Below are 11,528 nucleotides of genomic sequence, written 5' to 3' on the forward strand. Positions count from 1 at the left end.
AATATGCTGGGTGCGATTTTCAAGAAATGAACCATATAAAATTTTATACAAAACAACGATGAATGAGAACGCAGAATTTACAATCCTTGATTTATTGCCACGTCGGGGTAGACCTAAAAAATTTGGGAATATTGTATTGCCATCGTTATATAAAAGTATAAGCATCACAGCACTAAAATACTGACACATGATGGACTTATTGCGGTATATACCTCCGGAACACCCTAACTACTTCAAATTACTCCCGCATATTGAGAATGTTAACCAATAACTTCTTACTAAATTTTTTCCATCATCTAAAAATATAATCTAAATGTTTTTTTTCTATTTTTTAAGCTATATGTAGACTTAAGCTCTTTCACTTTTTGTAAAAAAAAAACAATTTTTTATTTTGAAAGTGAGCTAAGTCCTTTTAAGGTGAGCAAGGTCACTTAATAACAGCGACTTTTTAATAGGATGTATAAAATTAAATCTATTAAACGCGATTTAACTTTGCAAGTCAACAATATGTATATTTTCAATTTTGTAAAAACGCAAAACCTTAAGTATTTCAAATTAAAGATAAATAGACTTAAGTCCCTTTCAAAATGAACGGCTCAATTATTAAAAATATATTTATAAACTATTCAAATACATACATTTATTTGATGCAATGGACTTAGTACATTGAAATTTTTTTTTTCAAAAAATCTAAATAAATATTTATTTTTTATTTTGTTTTATTTATATTTTATTTAGTTTTTTGGGATTTTTTTTCAGTGTTCTTATTAACCTGTTAAGTGTTAAACGTGAGAAAAATTCAACTCTTTTTTATTTATTGCTGTTTGCTCTATCTCTGCAATTTTATTAATCTTGGAGTCATGAAAAAAGGGATTTCTTTTCCGAGGTTATCAATCGTACTATACAATTGCGTATCTCGCTGCCAGCTAGAGTTATCTGACACAGACAGCAGAAAAAAAGATAAATTCAACAACACTTAACGGAAGTCACCGAGAAACACTTTTAATACAGAAGTTGTATAATAGCACGTTTTTATTTTTAAATTGAACACCCTATATATTTATAGTAGTGTGATAAAACTTTCCTGAATTATTTAAGTTTAAATTTTTGATTCACTAAACAGATGTTGATGGATTTAGAAAGGCGTTCCACAAATTGATATCTTCAATTAAGAAAATAGATTACTCAGAGTAAGAAAAGCTTCAAGTAGTTCCTTTTTTTTATTATTTCCATAGGTATTAATTAACCAATAATACTAAAAATTCTAAAGAACGTAATATCAACAGTAACAAACGATAGTAAAACCGATAACAATTATGTGATAACAGATAATATATAGGGTATTTAAAAATAAAAAACCTTTGCAGCTGTCTCAACTTTGCGATGCACATTTGTTTTCTTTTACAAGTCTCGGAAGATAATACTGCAAAAATTATACAACTTTTTGGTTAAAAGTGTTTCTCGGTGACTTCAATAAATTCTTGTAGGTGGGTATTACACCATTATTGAAAATGACCCTGTACAAAATAATTTAATTATTTATCTTTATTACTTTTTCACAATACTTTCGAAAATAACCAAATTATCGCTTACCTAACATTTTCACCTTTAATAATAATAAAGACTAACCAATTATTTAAAAAGTAAATTACCAGCGTTCCTAACGCATCGATTTCTGTCAAACGCTCCATCAATTGATTAGTGAGCGAGTTGGTGATTAAACGTAATGTTTAATTGAGCAATAAATGATAATAATTTATGTTGTAAAAAAATAATAAACGTAAATATAACATTTTATTCTGGGGTAATTAGACATTAATAACAAACAAAATGTGTGCAAGTGAGCAAGAACATAATATATATCCATTCCATATTCGTCATAATTCCTGTATTTTAACTATAGAGAGAGACGAATTGTTTGGTATGTTATGTATGTTCTTTCACTTCAAGCGAGCTTTTGATATGCTTGATATTAATTTGTTGTTGAATAAGTTAAATAATTGCGGTATACGGTGGAATAGTTACGCCTGGATTGAGACGTTTTTGAAGGGTCGTGACCAAAGAGTTGTGCTTAGAAATGAAGTCACCAGCGGTGTCCCGCAGGGAACCATACTGGGACTTTTATTATTTATAATATTAAATTATGCTTCCTTATATGCAGATGTTACTGCTGTGACAGTTATTAGAAATTTGTTTTTTGAACTAATAACACCTGTCATTTCAAATCAACCAATAAGACCTAGCAGCCAACAGATCGTGGCTCTAGAAAAATACAATTGCTGCCTCCTAGGTAATACCTCTGCATATACAGTCAACGCTTAAAATATGGAACAAATTCATTTAAATCACAGGATTTCAAAAAAAAAAATGCTCGCACACATCCGTCATAATTTCTCCTTGCGCATTTTTGCAGCAAATAGAAAATCTACGGGGTGGATCATAACAGAAATATTTATTCCAAGTTCAGATTCAGAATAAAAAAACAGAAATTTAAATGAATACGTAGGTAGCTAGTACCAGTAACTGCACTAGAACACTGTGCAAGAGAAATAAAAGCGAGGAAGGTCCGTAACAAATCAATTGCAATTTACACCGATTGTTAAGCGACTATAAAGGCCCTGTAATCTAATAAAATAACATCAAAGTTAGTTCTGGACTGCCATAAGGCATTAAACGAGATAGCAAGCCAGAACAAAGTTACTCTATCATGGGTACCGGGGCACGAAGGGCATAAAGGTAATGAAGGCGCAGACGACGCAGCCCGCGAAGGGTCGTCAATGCGCCTGATTGGACCAGAACCCTTTTGTGGGGTGGCCAAACCCGTGGCAAAATCAGCCATCAGGGATTGGATGGACCGAGAATCCCGACGATGGTGGAGGGATATGCCGGGACAAAGACAGGCCAAGGAATTCCTAAGGGACCTACTAAGTTACAATAGGAAAGCCGTAAGAATAATGATAGGTCTGCTGACGGGCCACTGCATCTAAGCCTGATGGAAGTGGAAGAAAACAGAATGCCTGACAGAATGTAGATTCTGTCAGGCAGAGGAGGAAACAGCCGCACACGTACTGTGCCACTGCGAAGGCCTAGTGAGAATGCGTTTCCATCTGCTGGGTGATACCAAACCAGAGGCAGAGAGCTATACGAGGGAGCCATTATCGAATTTATGGAGAGAGTCACAATAGATCCTCTGGGTCGCAGTGACGGACAGGCTGACTGCTAGCTCTCCCAACTGTTAATCTTAATCTTAGTACCAGTAAAGTTCTCTAATTTCTGTCGTAAAGAAAATAAATATGGCGCACCTAAAAATCTAAACCAAGAGAATTGAAATTGAAGCAGTCCTTTGGGAATTTTTTTCTACTCCCGTCTGTAAAATACCTAATTACCCACCGATCTACAGTGCGGGAAGCGTCACTTTACCACGTCAGTTTCGTTTCCCATGAATCCGAGCCACTTCGGACACTTCCGGGATTTTACCGCTCGGATTTGGGAGCAATCGGATGTTTTCGGAGATATTTCACACGCTTTGAATTTTTGTCGTTTGTCAATTCTGACGGTTTCCCCGACAATGTAACCAAAAACTAACGGTCGCAGAAAAAGTATATTATGCAACACGTTCTGTAAACTTTTTAACTCACTCGTTTATTAAAATAAACTCGTGAGTCAAATGCCATTTACCGCACTTGTTGCACAATATACTATTTTCTACTCCCATCTGTAAAATATTTAATTATACCGATCTAGCGTGCGGAAAGCGTCACTTTCCAGGGTCAGTTTCGTTTCCCACGGATCTGAGTCACTTCAGGGATATTACTTGCACGGGCTTGGGAGCAATCGGATGCGGAGATATTACCGCAAGGATTCATTTTTGACGATTATCAATTTTTACCGTCATGTAAATAAATAAATGTATTCGTGTAAAAAATAAACGCGTGTCTTAAATGTCGTTTACCACACTTGTGGCATAATATACTATAAGAAATTGGTATTAATATTAATATTCCTGTATATCTGTACACGTTTAAGTTTTATTTTATATAATTGTGTATTGCCCCTAACTTTATAAAACTATTAACAGCCTGGGGAAGCCTTGAACAAGTGTAAGTACCTTATTATTTTAATATGACATCTAGTTACATATTGCAATCTTTGTCTTTATAATCTTAACATTATCTTAAAAATATACCATTTAAAATGGTCTCAGGAAGGCATTTAAAAAAGAATCAAGTAATTAAACTATGTAAGTTAATTCAACAAAAAACGAACAACTTCAAAATGTTGGTAATAGTACCTAACCTAGTTTAAATTTACTAAAATCAAATTTGAATGTAATAGAGCACCTGGCGAGAAGTGCCTAGAGCAGACCAGAAGTTTCCTTACAATATCAGTGATACGTACACAGGATTGGTCTCCTTTGTCAGGGAACAAAAATTTAAAATCCAATTTCTTTTTTGAAAAAGAAACTAGAAACATATTTTGATCTTTATGTTTAATAAAAGCTACGAAATAGATACATTTGTGATTCTTCTTTTTTGCAGAGTGACACTTTACTAATATACAGTCATTTTCATTTAAACTCTCATTTGTCAAGGATTGATTTGATTCCCTTTCATCAACTAGATTATCAGACTCAGAATTATTTTGACCATCTGTTAAATCCATATCAGAATCATCATGAAAAGATATATTTCTGTCAGATTCTGAGTCTGACTGATATTTTGTCAACGGTTTTTTCTTTTTATATGTATTGTTCTTAAACATACATTGTTTTGATAAAGGTAGAATTGAAGGCTTGCGTTTCATCCGATCTAAATAAGCAGCTTCTACTGCGCATTTTTCGGGAGTATCAGTTAATATTCGTGACGAACGTTTTTTTCTGCCTTTTCCTCCGGTGCGAAGAGTTGCTTTATGAAACGGTCTTATTGCTTCAGGAGCCATTGTTACTTTTCCCCTTATATTTTCAGTGTTCCTATTTATTTTCGTCTTTTCAGGTTTTCGCAAAGTATAATAATACTAGGTGCCTTTTCATAAAGTTATGTAACCATTTTTCAGGACGCTTATCTAACGCTGCTGCATATTGATATGCCAATTTTCGACCTTGTAAGTAGGTAAGACCATAATTCATTTTGGACATTTTTAAAAGTCCCTTTCCAGCATAAGTTCCTCATCATCAGTTAAAACTTGATGTACAGTGTGTTTGTTACTATAGTTTATACTTTTTGACATTACATTCTCTTTATATTTCTTTACTCTATAGTTTTATATTATATATAGCAGCAGCGGTCCACACACAATACAGCTCTCTCGGCGTCTTCTTCTTTAACATCATTTTCTTTTTGTAATTTCTTACCATTGTGATTCACAACTGTAAAATAATATAAAATGAACTTATTTAATTATATTTATCAATTATCTTAAAAAATAAATAAATAAAAATAAAAAAATCAATAAAATCATTTTTTCAAATAGCGAGGGGGCACTTTTGAACATTTTATTCATAACAGATTTTTTTCAAATTTGCCCCAATACCATCCTTCAGAAACTAAATTATGTAGACGACCAAGAAACTTGTATTTAATTAACTTGCTATAATATACACAACACTAAGAAATAGTCAAAACTTGAAAATAATATTTATGTTTTCAGTAACCCGCATACAATAAAAAATAAAAATGTTTGGTTTCGTTTCCGTAAAGTAACCGACAAATTTTATTCTGTTTGACACTGACATTGACTTAAATTGGCAACTGACAGACGTGTAGTTCGGTGTTACCAGTATTAAAAAGGTATTGGAGGGTAGGAAAGACCAATGATCCGTTCGCAAATCCAATAATTCAAAACTGCCTCTGTTCTAAACTCCTACAAAAGATAGAGACGTAGAAACAGAACGAAAAATGATATAAACCTTCATTCCGAACTATTAAAAAAAAATTAACAAATACAATTGTACCCCACTCTAATTTGAACGCTTTGTGATATTTTATGCGACAATTCTCGTAGATATACACTGTAACAACAAAATTAAATAGTTAATATAAATAAAATATGTATAATGCATATCATATTTAATGAAAAAGTTGAACAAAACAAACAATTCTCAAAAATGTTTTTAAAAAAGTTAGACGAACTCCTTTACTCATTAATATGTTATTCCATACATAATCTGCAAATTATCTGTTTTACACTATGGTCAGTGCATGTAAATTTTTTGCAGTCGCAACATTGTTGCCTGAACTTGCGATCTTTCTTTTTATTGCACAAATAACATCGTCCAGAAACTGGTCGTTCAGGTTCTTCGGAATGGATTTCATGGTGCTTTTCCAATTCTGGAAACATTTCTAGCACCTATGATTTGACACTGTTGGGAATTCTTGGTTCTGTTTTAAATCTTCTTATGACATTTTCCCTAATTAATGACTCTCCGAAGTCCAAAAGAATTTTTTTTCTACCGTCTTTGCTTTTTGATTTTTCGTCTGGAAATTTTGCACTCCGTAAAATATATGCATTTAGTGCCGCGACGTCTAATAGCTGTCCAAAAATTGACATCGGCCACCTATTACTAATCTGACGAGCTGAATAATCTTTTACCATTTTATCGGTAGTATCTACAGCCCCTTTTGTTTTAATATAATGAAGTATTATGTCAGGCTTGTGCTTCATATTTTCTCCCACAACAGAATCATCATGATGCTCCGTAGACAACATAAGGACAGCCTTATTCTTGCTAAGCAAATAGGAAACAATTTTATGTTGTTTCCGAAAACCGAAAACATTGACGAAAAAATGGTTTTGGCAAGAGTTCCTCGCGAATATAAGATTTATTTTATCGTAATGTTCCGCGAAGAGTCATTTGTTTCTTTAATAGTTTATCTGCTAAGGATAAACTTGTAAAGAAATTATCTATGGTTATGCCATATGCGGTTCCTAGATCTCCGACAAGCTGTATTATTAATTTTTCCCAAGTATGGTTGTATGAATTTTCACTATCTGTTGCCGCCCAAATTTTCAGACCATATTTATCTGCTTTACTTTTCATATAAACTCTAAATGAACATCGACCTCTAAATCCAACTAGTTGCCTATCTACTGTAATATGGCTTCCGGGATTATGACACTTTTTGAAATTGTCCACAAACATGTTGAAAATTTCTCTTACTGGTGCAAGCTTACCAGTTTTCTTTCTGACTTCGTTTGTTTTTGGATCGTGAAAACGAAAAAAACACGTCAACAATTGAAAACGTGAGCGAGACATAGTTGCAGGAATAACTGGTCTAGTGTTACCTCTCCTGGTACACCACCACAATTGGTTCTTTTGAAGCTTGAAGGGCGCCTAAGATCAAAATGAGGCCAATGTATGCCTTTATTTCAACATCATCTTTTGGTTTCCACATGCGTTGTAGAGGTTGTGTTGATTTGGGTGTTTGTCATTCCAAAGTTTGAAGGTCTGAAAAATTGGACACGGAGAGGTATTATTAATGAATAATGCCATATATAATTCGATAACCTTATATGTTCTGCATTATCATTAGTATGCCGGACAATTATTTCTATAATATCGTCGGTCAGAACCAGTCTAAATGAATCAGGTTTTGAAGCAATATTGATACTATGTTGATTTAGTCCAAGCTTTTTCCTAATTATATTTGCAACTGTTCGTGGTTTTTGTCTAAGTGGCATTTTATACCATTTTGTGTTATCTTTGGTTCGATAAAATAATCTACCTTCTTCTAAGATTTTTTCACTATTATACTGCTCACAGCACCACTGTCATTTTCTTCTATAATCACATCTTCAGACACTATTTCACTCATTACAGCACCACCATTTATTCCTTCAAAATAAATAAGAACTGAAAGTTCAGATTTTCACGAAATTATATATTTTGACATGACAATTGTTTGGACAACACCGTGTCTTTATCAAATATAATATTTACAAACTACCTGCTACTATATATACCGAAAAATTACCACAAAACTTTAATTAATGTTGTTGTGAGAATTTAAGGTCAATAAAGGAGAGGTATTTAAATCTAGTTGATCGTTAAGCATTACATTTGAATGTCTCATTTTGTTAATCTCCATGGCTTCCAATGAATTTAATTTTCTACTTTTTGTGGCTGTATGTAAAATATCAAATTTGTCGTCAAAAATATGTTTTTCTGTGTTTAAGTGTGTAGCATAATTAGAATCTAGACTATTGTTTTTAAACGCTCTTTTATGTTCGTTAATGCGTTTCTTCTGTTTGTCCAATATAAATTTTATGACAAGATCCGCATTTCAACCTGTAGACACCTGATTCATGAGATTTTGGACATTTCGTTTTATTGTTATTTTAAAAATTTTCCTTATGTGTTGTTAGTTCTGAAAGCTATTTTTAAATCACATTTTGACAAATGTTTTGAAACTTTTTCACTAGGTTCTCCTATGTATGTAATTGTTTTAAATTGTTCGTGGTCTGTATTAGGTTTCGGATAAATAGAGTTTACTGTTGTCTGGATTTGTTTATTAATTATAATATTATCTATAATGGACGAATTGTAGCCGTTGTTCAGTGCTATTTGTTTAACGATATTAAGTTCTTTGTTGTAATTTTCTGTTGAGAGTGGGGTATTAAGAAGTCTGTGTGTAAAAGTCAAATGCAGTCACTTTGTGTGTATAAGGGTGATTTGAGCTGTTATGTATGACTGTGTCCGTGTGTGAAGGTTTATGATATATTGAAAAATCTAATTTGTTTTGCGTTTTCGTAATAGTTAAGTCTAAAAAATTAATAGAGTTATCCTGTTCAATCTCGAGTGAATTTTATACGATTGTGTAATGAGTAAATGTAATTTAAAAAATAATTCAATTGTCTGTCCGTTCCAACAAAGCAAGCAAAAAATATCATCCACGTAAGATCCACCATAGAAAACTTTTACTTAAAGGATGTTCTAGTATGATATTTTCCAAATTATCCATAAAAATCTCGGCCAACAAAGGACTAAGTGAGTTTCCCATAATCAAATCTTCCTTAGAGATATAAATCTGTCAATTAAATTCAAAATAATTTTGGTCTAAAGATACTACTAAGCAATCTAATAAATCTTGTTTCACCAATGGGTTAACCGGCTTGCTTTCAGATATTTTTCAAATATCATACAAGAACATCCTTTAAGTAAAAGTTTTTTATGGTGGTATAGATATGCGGACGATGTTTTTGCTTGCTTTGTTGGAACGGACAGACAATTGAATTCTTTTTTAAATTACATTAACTCAATACATAATTGTATAAAATTCACTATCGAAATTGAACAGGATAGCTCTATTAATTTTTTAGACTTAACGATTACGAAAGTGCAAAACAAATTAGATTTTTCAATATATCATAAACCTTCACACACGGACACAGTTATACATAACAGCTCAAATCACCCTTTTACACACAAAATGGCTGCATACTCTTTTATACACAGACTTCTTAATACGTCACTCTCAACAGAAAATTACAACAAAGAACTTAATATCATTAAACAAATTGCACTGAACAACAGCTACAATCCGTCCATTATAGATAAAATTCTAAATAAAAAACAAATACAGACAACAGTAAACTCTATTTATCCGAAACCAAATACAGAACACGAACAATTTAAAACAATTACATACATAGGAGAACCTAGCGAAAAAGTTTCAAAACATTTGTCAAAATGTGGTTTAAAAATAGCTTTCAGAACTAACAACACAATAGGAAAATATTTAAAAAACAATAAATCGAAATGTCCAAAATCCCAAAAATCAGGGGTTTACAGGTTGAAATGTGGATCTTGTCCTAAAATTTATATTCAACAAACAGGTAGATCCTTCAAGAAACGCATTAACGAACATATAAGAGCGTTTAAAAACAATAGTTTAGCTTCTAATTATGCTACACACTTAAACACAGAAAAACGCATTTTTGACGACAATTTTGATATATTACACACAGCCACAAAAAGTAGAAAATTAAATTTATTAGAAGCCATGGAGATTAACAAAATGAGACATTCAAATGTATTGCTTAACGATCCATTAGATTTAAATACCTCTCCTTTATTGAACTTAAATTCTCGCAACAACATGAATTAAGGTTTAAAGGTCATTTTTCGGTATATATAGTAGCAGGTACTTTGTAAATATTACATTTGATAAAGACACGGTGTTGTCGAAACAATTGTCATGTCATAATATATAATTTTAGTTCTTATTTATTTTGACTGCTTATTAGTATGTTTAAATCAAAATTATTTTGAATTTAATGGACAAATTTATATCTGTAAGGAAGGTTTGATTATGGGAAACCTACTTAGTCCTTTGTGAGCCGAGATTTTTATGGATAATTTGAAAAATATCATACTAGAAGATTTTAAGTAAAAGTTTTCTATAGTGGTATGAATGGATTCTTTTTTAAATTGCATTAACTCATTACATAATCGTATAAAATTCACTATCGAGATTGAACAGGAAAACTCTATTAATTTTTTAGACTTAACTATTACGAAAACGCAAAACAAATTACATTTTTCCATTTACCATAGACCTTCACACAGGGACACGGTCATACATAACAGCTCAAATCACCCTTATACACACAAAATGACTGCATTTCACTCTTTTATACACAGACTTCTTAATACGCCACTCTCAACAGAAAATTGCAACAAAGGACTTAATATCATTAAACAAATTGCACTGAACAACGGCTACAATCCGTCCATTATAGGTGTCTACAGGTTGAAATGCGGATCTTGTCCTAAAATTTATATTTGAAAACAGGTAGATCCTTCAAGAAACGCATTAACGAACATAAAAGAGCGTTTAAAACAATAGTCTAGATTCTATAGAGACATTCAAATGTATTGCTTAACGATCAATTAGATTTAAATACTTCTCCTTTATTGAATTTAAATTCTCACAACATTAATTAAGATTTTATGGTCATTTTTCGGTATATATAGTAGGAGGTAGTTTGTAAATATTACATTTGATAAAGATCCGGTGTTGTCGAAACAATTATCATGTGAAAATATATAATTTCGTGAAAATCTGAACTTTTGGTTCTTATTTATTTTGATAAATGGAATTTCATCAAGTAAAAACCACCTCAGTTCAAGTTTATTCCTTCTATTATATCATCTTCAGAATCTATCATTTCCGGAACCTCATCACTATCACAGAATTCTATGTCAGCATCATCGAGATCGTCATTCAGTAATTTTATCAGACATTGTGTAACATTTCATACTAGCGTTATGATTTCAAAAATCAAAAATGTCTGACACTGATATTTACTGTATTGCGCATGACCGTGACTAATCAAAACGAGTATCTTGGCATACCATACGGGGTACAAGTGTACTCCACATGATATATTTTTTTTTGACTTTTTTGATGCACGTCATAACCAAAATATACAGAAAAGAGTCTGTAAATACTAAATGACAATAAATAAAATTGCGTAACCCTGGTGTAAAGTTTGTAAGTAAAAAATTGAGTTGTTGGGGTATATTTGTA

The 11,528-nt window shown here is 32.1% G+C and overlaps 1 protein-coding gene across 1 annotated transcript in view; it reads left to right on the plus strand.

Moving 5' to 3' along the window:
• Positions 1-11,528, plus strand: part of LOC132700421 (5'-3' exonuclease PLD3-like) — a 34,756-nt gene that overhangs the window by 13,279 nt on the left and 9,949 nt on the right. The gene's annotated exons all lie outside the window — the stretch shown is intronic.

This window comes from Cylas formicarius, unplaced genomic scaffold, assembly GCF_029955315.1.
Source record: "Cylas formicarius isolate icCylForm1 unplaced genomic scaffold, icCylForm1.1 PGA_scaffold_4__25_contigs__length_36172078, whole genome shotgun sequence".
Lineage (NCBI taxonomy): Eukaryota > Metazoa > Arthropoda > Insecta > Coleoptera > Brentidae > Cylas > Cylas formicarius.